Raw genomic sequence first — 10,411 nt, 5'->3', positions numbered from 1 at the left:
CAGAATGAGTTACCCTACCTTTTAAGTGTAGAACCAAACATTTTCCAAATGGGAACCTAGGTAACATAATGATTTTTCAGTATCGTCTAAAGAAACAAAGCATAACAGATATTTAAATCTGATTGAGTCTCCTGTTAACTGAGCAGGCAGAGGCAGGAAACACTAAGCGAATGTTGCATTTTAATATCTAACATAAAATACTGAGTCTTTTCACGATGAAAGCTGCCTTAAAGTCATATGTCTCAATGTGAAATGTATGTAGGAAATTAATAAATATTTTTTTAAACTGAATAAACAGTTTTTGCCGCCGCCAGAGGCTTCAATCGGTGCATGATATTGTTTTTTGATTGATTTACATCCTGGCAGCTTATTTCCCCCTGAGTTTTCTATTCTTGGAGTGCATGTAAGCCTTTCAGACAGAAAGAAAACAATGTATCAGCTTGTCAGGTTTGACAGGGAGCATGATTTAATGATACACTGAGCTCTGACATCCTGTTCACGTGAAGTCGATGGCAGAACTGTGGCATCGGGTTTTCGAGATGAATTGGCAAACTGTCACTTGAGGAAATTAAACTAGACTTTCTTTTCCATTTTGGAACTTCACCTCATCAGGAGCAAATGCATTTGTATTAAATAAATCAACAGAATCACAGAAATGTATCCTATTAATTCAGCCCTGGGTTTCTGCCAGTGGCGGCTCGTGAACCATCAAACTCAAGCCAGACTCAACAAAAACAACACAACACACAATATGCCAATCCTGTACCCTTCATCGAGCTGCATTACTCAAACCACATCTAGTTAGTCAACTCTGTTTCTCATAGAAAGAGAGGGAGCAGCCTCGGGTGTGAACTCGTCCTCATCCCTTGCCGGCTGCTGAATCTGTGAATCGGGTCGGTCTGGACCAAGCAAATTTTTGTTTAATTACTGGATTTGCCACAGTTCCACCTGAAGTCCCCTCATCTTTTCCAGTCAGCACGCAGTGGAAGTAACTCAGTGACAGCGGTCGTACCTGGGGGTCGACCAATCACAAAAAATAAATAAATAACTGAAATCATTCCCTATTCGCTGTAAATAAAAGTGGGAGTGTCTTGGGTGCACATTGTAATTTAGACAGAAGAACAACTTTTATCAAAGGCTCACAGGTGCTTACGGTCTATCAGGTGTTTTGTGTGAGTAAACAATTATTATCCAATTAAATTATATTTATTAATTTCCCCAGGATGTTAATTTCGCCTCCAGTCAGGTAGAAGTCATTTTTTGCTATCGACCAACAAGTAAACATGAGACGCTGCCCTGTTGCATTTGGCTCTCCTGCTATTTCAGCTCTATGGCATATTTGTTATTGCGATTTTATGTCCTTGCATTTTCACAGCAGAGCATTTCGATGCCCTGCAATGTCGCACAGAGGCCACGTTGCGTAACCACTTTTCCTTCTCAACCTCCGAGACTGGCATCAATTCAGAGGTTCATCCAAAGACGATCTACATTTTTCCTCACAGGGCAGAATTTATTTTTTACAAGACAAACGAGTCACATTTACATTTTTACACTGTCTGTCTTTGCACCAGACTTCGTGCTATAGTGTATTTTACTGCCTGTAATCAGTGGTTGGCACGTGAGGTATGGGAATGTAATGGCCGTGGACTTCACGGTTGAAAAAGTGTGGGAGGAGATGAATGCTGTTATTAATTTCCATAGTATGTGTATTACTATGAAAGCAGCCAAGTGATCCAGAATAAGCTGACATTTCGAATGCACAGATTGGAAGAAAACAGAGTCGCATACCATGGGTATGGAGGTCAAAAGAGGCCTAAATCAAAACGACAATATAAACTTTAAATCAACAGGCGACCAGCATTCTGTAGCCGCTGTGTCTGGGACCTGTGAAAGTAAGTGACAGTCGCAACAGCAGGTTGTTCACAACAGTTCCTGTTCATGACAACCGCACCAGCAACTGGTTCTCTTGTTTGGGGTTCTGCGTAATGAGTCGAGTTTCAGGTAAACAGCTCTTTGTGCAGCAGTGGGGGTGCAGCCTCATTGTTCTGCAAACAGCCCATTCCAAACAGACAGGATTAGAACTGACAATTTATCATTATTTTGAAAACGACATTTGACAATCGTCTGTTGTACTCTGGGCAATATTAAAATACAATTAGCGAACCCCCCCCCCCCCCCCCCCCAGTCTATTGCATTCACACATCTTCATCATCCCACTTCTTTGGTGTCAAAATGAAAATAAAAACACAATTTGTCAGTCCTCTGATCACGATAAGTCTTCAGTTAGAACGTCAGTCATGGTCTTTAGGTGGGACGCTATAGGCTGCCTATAAGAACCTGACCTTTATGGTGATTTGAGTGATGGTTGCAGTCTGTAGTACGGCTCCCCAGAGGCGCTGCAGAGGTTTTGGAAAGCAGGACTTACGTCCACCAGTTCCTCATACTGGTTCTACAGGAAACACAGTCAAACAGGTGACACTCCTTGAACTGGTATCGTTAGAGTTGTAATTATTTAATTACAGTCCGCTATAGGCTTCCATAGTGGGAACTACAGTAGATATATTATGTTGTTTGTGTCATTACCACTATGACGCTGAAATTAATGTAATTAATGTGTATTAGCTGATGAAAAATATCTCTCATTAATGAATTTACTGTAGGTCACTCTGTGACAGAGGATGATCTAATGAGCCTGGGATGCTGTATACAGCTAAGTTTGCAGACGCTGAGTGTGCGATCACCCTCTGAGCTCTATGGCTAATGTCATGTCAGATAAACACACCATTTCTAACCCCAACAACCCTCTATCATCTCCGCACAGCGGGGTATTGATTGTCAAAGAAAGTGCATTTAATTTCTGTTTCAGCAAGTTGGCCCAGCCCAGCTGTCTTTCAGACCCCCCTCTCTTTGAGTAATGGAATAATCCAGGGGGAGAAAGACACACACACACACGCAGAGGAAAATAGTGAGTAGACGTACGCCTTCACCACATCTGCTCCATAGGGAATGATGATTTGATGAGTTCCTGTCATGGAAATCACATCGCTGTAATGCAACTGGGAGTTCTTTCACCACTCACTCATTCTTTCATTTGAATATGATTAATCTTCTGTGTAGGATGCTACCTCTGGTAGATCATCTGCATTTGTGAACTGTCTTTTCTCCTCTGCACAATGGAATGGAATTTGAAAGCTCATGATAATAATCCAAAAAATAAAGCTTTAAAGAAAAAGAGAAATCGAATAATGTTTTATTTTCCACAGGTTTTTTTCCCACAATTCCCAATAGCATCTTTAAAATGTAGGTGTTACATGTACATATTAAAAGACTAAAATTCTTACATTTCTTATTTGAATTTTGCTTAATTAGACTGTAACAAAGTACATAATATTTGTTTTTCTAACATTTAACATCTGAACACATGAATTTATGGGCTGGAAGCTTTCTGGTTTATGTTTCTTGTTTTACCATTCACGTCTGAGCAGGCTTTGCTCTCAAAAGAGGAAGAACACATTGACTGAAATGTATCGACTGTCTGCTTTTCAATTTATCTGCATTCATATGCAGATAGCTGTTAATAGAGATTAACCTAAATTCCATCTGGACCTAAAAGCCTGACCAAAAGTACGTGAGAAATTATCTTCTGTTCGCAGTTCACTGTTTACAGTCTGACTATAGTCTTGGCTTGGATATACTGTATGCTCGAAAAAACAGATTGAATGCAGATGCTTCCATATAAGGAAGAATCTGGACCATCATGTTTAACAGCACTCTTCACAACTACAGTCGGTCAATATACTTGAATGATAAATTGAATTGACATATTTTTACAATATAGCTTATGTGTAAACTGAAAATGATGTTACTACTAACTATTCATTAATTCAGAATTGATCCATAATTACAAAAAAGCAATTCACAAATACAGCTATTCTTTTTTTCTGCAATAGGAGAAATTAACATAAAACAGTCAAGTCTGTCCTTAAGGCTGGTCCCTTCTGGATGTGTGCCTGTCAGGTCACCGTCAGAATGAATGAACGCATGTAGCTGTTGTGTGTCATTGGACGAGCATCATGTCGACTATCAAGATAGGTAGTGGTGGAATGTTGGGCTAACTCAGAAAAAATGGAATATGACAATTTTTTGTTGAAGTCAAAGACAAGCCAGTGTGCCTCGTTTGCAGTGACACAATTACAGTGATTTGAAAAAGTGAAATCTCAAGCATCATTACAGCCAGTAATGCTCATGAATTAGCACCTTTTAGGGAGCTTTGGTGCCCAACAAGACCATTACACTTTAAATATCGTATTCGGACAAAGACAATGTTATGCAGTTATGAGTTGTGGGTAGCAAGCTAATTGCTAAGAAGCTTCAATCTCATTCAGAAGGAGATTTCTGAAGGACCCTGGTTTCTATTTCAGAGCTGCTTGAACCAGACAATCAATCATCTTGTCTGACCAAGACATTGAAAAAACTCTGAAAGACAATGCAATAAATTTCTATTTTTACTCTCTGGACTTTGATGAAACAACAGACATAACAAAAAACAAACAACTAATATTTTGTCCATGGGATCACTGTTCAGTTTCATACGAGTAGAAAATGACTGTCTTTGTAAGCCATGGATGGAACTACCACAGTAGAGGGTTTATTCAAGCAAGTTGTTTTGGCAAAAACCAGCTGCACATATCATGACCATCATCACTACCATCTGACATCAGGCGCCTCAGAAAAGAGAAGCCGTTACAGCCGTTGAGCTTCAAATGAGATATGTGTTAGATCGATTAGTATGGCCTGCAGAAGATGTTCTAAGACTTTAAAAGGCCTGTGATAGTCAAAAGGTTCCCCACCCATGTGTTACTGTGAAACACAGCTTCTACTACATCTCTATATCTGTGTAATGTCATGTCTCTGACCTCATTGTCTGTTTACAGGACAGATAGTGCTATTGCATATATGAGAAAGGCCATATAAACCTATTTGTGTTTGTTGTCCGTGAAGCTAGAAAGAAGGCAGTTTACTTATTCAGAAAGGTTTTGAGTTAGACATTTGCAGAGTTTGTAGCAGTTGACACTTTGTGCCTTTGGGAGTGTTTGTGAATTTCAAAGTATAACCATATGTCTCCTATAGGGATGGTATCCCCACAGGTTTTCTTTTTTTCCCTGGTAACCCTCCCTCTTGGGCTTTTACAACCACATCCAACCTCATTATAAGCGCAGATGACATCATGTGCAGTCGTTTCTTTGTCCCCCAAGACATAGAGAGCAGCGGTGTCACAGTGAGCCCTGAAGAACATAGGAGAGTCGGCCCTATAGGGCGACCTAATCAAATCTGTACATCATCTGCATCTGTTTTAATGGAATGTGTACATTGTGTGACTTGGCGCTGGCCTGTTAAATTCAGCTGCTACATCGGCAAATAAGGTGAAACAACATCATTCTGAGGAAACTGAAGGATGTTAATTAATTTGTCGTGACGCAAGAATGTACACTGACCTTAAAAAGCCAAAATGCAACAATCACATTGTTTTGTCTTTTACAATTATGGGTCTAAATCACTTTATACCACTGAAAAATATCTGCCTTTTAACTAGATGTTATTTAACACTTCCATTCATCATCTGCGATCAAATAACACAGCAAGATTAACACTGAGGAAATTATCACACATCCTGCTGAGTTCTTGGCAGCTGGGAAGAAAATGTTTGTCTAGTCGATGTGACTTTTAACCAGATTGCCCCCTCGGGTTCAGCACTGGGATTGGAGTGAAAGGTTGTCTATAAAATATGCATGTCGCACTAGGGGCTAGTGGTGGAGTGTGTGTGTGTGTGTGTGTGTGTGTGTGTGTCTGTGTGATGGGTGCTGTGCTAAAGCATTGCTTGAGAACTGCAGAGGTGTCGAAGTGTTATTACAGAACACTTACCTAATAAATTATTTACGTATAGTAAATGTACCATATTCTCTAACTATAGGTATAGTAGTTATAAAACAATCGCAATTCAAATATAAATGTTAATCCACACTAGGATGTCGGTCGACATTAAAATATTAATGTAAAGTCAATATTCTCTCTCTGTGTGCCGACCTCTATACAGGAGACTGGGATTGTCTATTTTTGCTATTCAATATTAAAATCAGTTGCAGTTTTTTGATTTCTCCTTACATCTGATCTCAGACCAGCGCTCTGTCCCACACAAAATATTGATCAGTGTAGTTAATGGACTTTGTGGACATGTTTTAATATTGGCCGATAACGTTCATAATTCCTTTTTCAAACATTCTGCGGATATATGTCTCCCGACCAATGGAACGAGGTCAACAACATTGGACCCTGGATTAGAAACTGACTGATGGGATATGGAATATACTTTTTAATATAGTGCAGGATGCTGAGGGATAAATATTTTAGCTTTAACTCAGAGGACTTTGTAGCTCAGGTTTCACCAACTGGAAAGTCCAGTAACAGATTCACCCATTTTAAAAAGGTACTTCTAATGATGCTCAGTAGTACGAAACGAGCTAGTGGTAAAAAGGAAGACCTTGAGGCTACACCTTAATAACGTGTTCATTAGTGGCTGCTGCAACCAAATCCTTGAGCCAATTTCTCATGGACTCTCTCAAGCAGTTTTCAAACATGTCCTGCAGAGGCTCTCTGGAGAATTTGAAGCAGATTTTCTCTGCAATTTCCCTTTAAACATTCAGAGCGCAGCAGGATATTCTCTGCTCAGACGTGTTCACAGCAATAACAACTAATTCTCCATAGGATTCGGTTGAGGGGTGGCACAGCAGGCAGAGGCAGGATGGAACGTCTCATATCCAATGCAGAGATCAGATGATTTGGTTTTCGGCACATCGAAATCAGCGTCGGCCCTCTTCACCATAAACTCTCCTGACGTCTTCCTCAGTGTCTTCTATGGCACTGCTTTTCATCCTGTGATACATATACTATTTCTATTTCTTAATTTTTGCCTCTGTCGTGTGTTTAAAGCGTCCTTAACCCCCCCACGGTGAATCCAGCAGGGACCTCCTGCTGTGTTCTCACATCGACTTCTGCAGACTATATACCAGGGGACCCGGTTGGGAAAGTCTGCAAAAGCTCCGGAGGCTCTCACTCGGACAGATGCGTTCAGACAAGCTACGGAGGATCTCCAGAGTTCGGCTTATGTCTGACAGCAACTACACTGAATTCAGAATGAGAGGCAAAATGCAGTTCATACAATGGTGAGAAAGCCCTTGGCCTCACTGCCATTACTGCTTCCACATTTACTGAATCCTCCTGCACAACAGCTGCAAGCCATCACATCCTCTCTACAAGGCGAACGAATAAAGGTAAGGACATTGCTGTACCAGGCCAGTACAGTGGAAATTAGAAATCCCCCCCCCCTCAAAAGATTCCCTGCAGCTCCACAGCAGTGAATCTTGCATTATGAATAAATTCAGCCAGCACGTAAAGATATTTGCCTTTCTGCTCTTAACCTTGCTTCTATATGTCAGGTGATATCTAATGTGGCTACAGGGTTAAGGCTCCTCAGAGGTTATCCACCTTTTGTGTGTTCCAAGAAAAGAATTCACCCATCCTGAAATTATAAACATTATCTACACACGACCATAGCTTAGCACATATCTGATAATGTTCTGTGAAATAGATGTGAATATGTATAACTTTCTTAATTAATGTATTTATTATTATAATTGTTTCTAACAATTGATGTACGTTAAGCTTTTTAAGATGTTCCATTACCTGGCCAATTTAACCAAACTCAAAAACCGCAGCGTCCATGCACATTTTTTCGTACATGCGAGGACTCTGCTGTGCAGATGGAATCACTGGATGGTGGTTTGGAAAAATGTCACCTCTCGTCTGCACTGCCAACCCTTTTTGTTGGTTGCTAGGAGACAATACTGTAGTGCCTAAAGGTTTTCAGAGATTATGTAATGTTCCAGAGACCTACTTTTTCAGCTTAAGAGTGAGACGCATGTTTGCAAAGATGGAGGATTTTTTTTTATATTCCAGCCCAAGGGAACCTGCAAACACGTGTACATTTGAATCGCAGGTACAGGCTGTTGAAGCATGCAACCAAATTGATCAACTAAAGTAATGACACAATTACAGTGGTGTAAACAGCAAACCTCTATACCACGTGGATCATGTCATAGATCAGAAATCACGCCAGGAATGTAAATGATTGCACAAACTGCATGATGTGCAGGAATACATTTTCTTTTAAAAAGGCTTGCAGCTTTCTTCCTGTATACCTCCACCAGCGGGGGGCAGTAAAGGTCTGTATCAGGGTGACACTTTGTTGTTCGTCTTCCTCTTGCCTTTTCTCCTCATTAGGTTTCAATTTGCTGTCTATCCAGTCAAATTAAGTTCTCACAACAGGATTGGAGACAGTGGGTCGGAAAAGACCCACAGCGAAGCCTAATTCGGAGAAACAAGGGATTTCCCAGGAGGCCTTTTTGGCTACATGAAATCCTGCACCCCGTACCACAACCCTTACCAAAAAAAAAAAAACACCACACACCAACGTTGTTTTAACAGTTGTGCAGATATTAGGACAGTTTATCCACTAAAAACGTGGATGAACTGTTCCTGGTTTATCCAGAGTAAATAACATGCTAATCCTCAAAGAAGCATCGCAAGCTTAATTTTTGGCTAAACAACAGAAACACTGTCAATCCTCCAAACATCTGTTTATTCAGGAGTCCAGATGGAACCCATAAGGGCTATAGGCAGGAGAATGTGATTTTAATTCAGGGTTTAGGCAAAAAGGATTATCAGTAGTTGCGTTTAAATTACAGATGGACACGAAAAAGTTTAATTGCACCATTTCCTCAAAAAACGTATTTGGAGTGGGGGCGTGGCCATATTAGCATATTTGTAACTGCTAGTCTGAGTCAAATTATCAATGACAAACCTTTGGAATATGGAATTTTGAGGAACAAAGATGAGGTAGAGAGAGTGACAATAATAATAATAAGTATTTGGAATGATGAGCAGCTCACTATACAACACAAGGACAGTACACCAGAGGTTAAAGACAAAATATACAATATAATAATACAAAAAAAAAGCTACTTGTTTAGAGTTCCCTGCATCAATCAGTCCTTCATACCAGTGCTTCTTTGCTCTGTCTACAGGGTTTATATCTATTCCATTTATTATCAGAAAGAAAACAGAGCTTTAAACTAAATGTCTATTATTGATGTTTTCTTTCATCAGTGTCTGTGGCCCAAATCATTGTCTCTGTAATGCAGCTGCAGGGCCGAGGCTGCATGTTCCATGATTATCAGTTCTATGAAGTTCTTCAGCCAGTTATTTAAACAAAAACAATTAGGTTGCCTCACTTTCCACTTCATAAGCTGGCATATTAGGGTTCATTGTGTTCATTCTTCTGTGGGGTTATTTATGTTCGGTATAAAATCTTCAACTGTATACGTATTGAAAACACATTTCTCTAAAAGTCATAAAGGTTTATAAAGTTTGGATTATCTTTTAATTTATTAACTGTATCTCTGTCTGTGGCCAGGATAGTACCCTGTGATATAGTTTTTTGCAATATAGATTTCACTTGTAAATACTGCAGAAAATACAGATCATTAAGTTGTATTTAGCTTCCATGTCATTTATTAACATCATTCTCTCCTGCTTAACGATATTGACCAAATGTTTAACATTCTGCCTTTTCCATTCCTTAGAGTCTTACGAATCTTCCCTCCAGCAGTGAACAATGGGTTCTTTTGAGTGATATTTGATTTTCACTGGACACAAATTTTCTGTTCCAGCCATATCCAGCTGCCGACCTAATACTGTTTTTAATAGGCCCAGGGCAAGTTTTGCCGTTAAAGGGTGAGTACTATGTGTATGTTTCTGGTATCTCTACACTGCCCTTTCTTCTGCATTTTACAGGTTTGTTGAGACAAATTCTTGTTTTTGTATTACCCCAAAGAAACATTAAAAAAAGTTTGTTTTCAACCAGTATTTAGAAAATGTAAGTGGGACAGAAGACATCACAAAAGACAATCTGGGGAAAACATACATTTTGATGATCTCTGCTCTTCCCCACAGAGACAGTGGCAGGACTCCCCATCCCATTTTTTATCAATTTAGATCCTTTTTTTAGATCCAATATTTCAAATATCTAGCCGATTGAAGATGTTATAATAATAATAATAATACCCAGATATTTCAGTCCCTCTTTCTTCCAAACTATCTGAGTTGTGCCAAGATGTATTGGAAAATCCATGCAGGGAAAGGGGGTTGCTTCAATCTTTTTCCAATAGATTTTTTATATCCGTAAAGATTTCATATGTGTGGAACTTACTTCTGGATTTGAAAGAAATTATTTGTTGGTTTGCTCTGATGGCACATGCCAGATGTTCCAATGCCAAAATAAATAGTATTGGAGACA

The sequence above is a fragment of the Pleuronectes platessa genome, chromosome 19 (assembly GCF_947347685.1).
Source record: "Pleuronectes platessa chromosome 19, fPlePla1.1, whole genome shotgun sequence".
Taxonomy (NCBI): domain Eukaryota; kingdom Metazoa; phylum Chordata; class Actinopteri; order Pleuronectiformes; family Pleuronectidae; genus Pleuronectes; species Pleuronectes platessa.
This window is presented reverse-complemented; position numbering follows the sequence as displayed.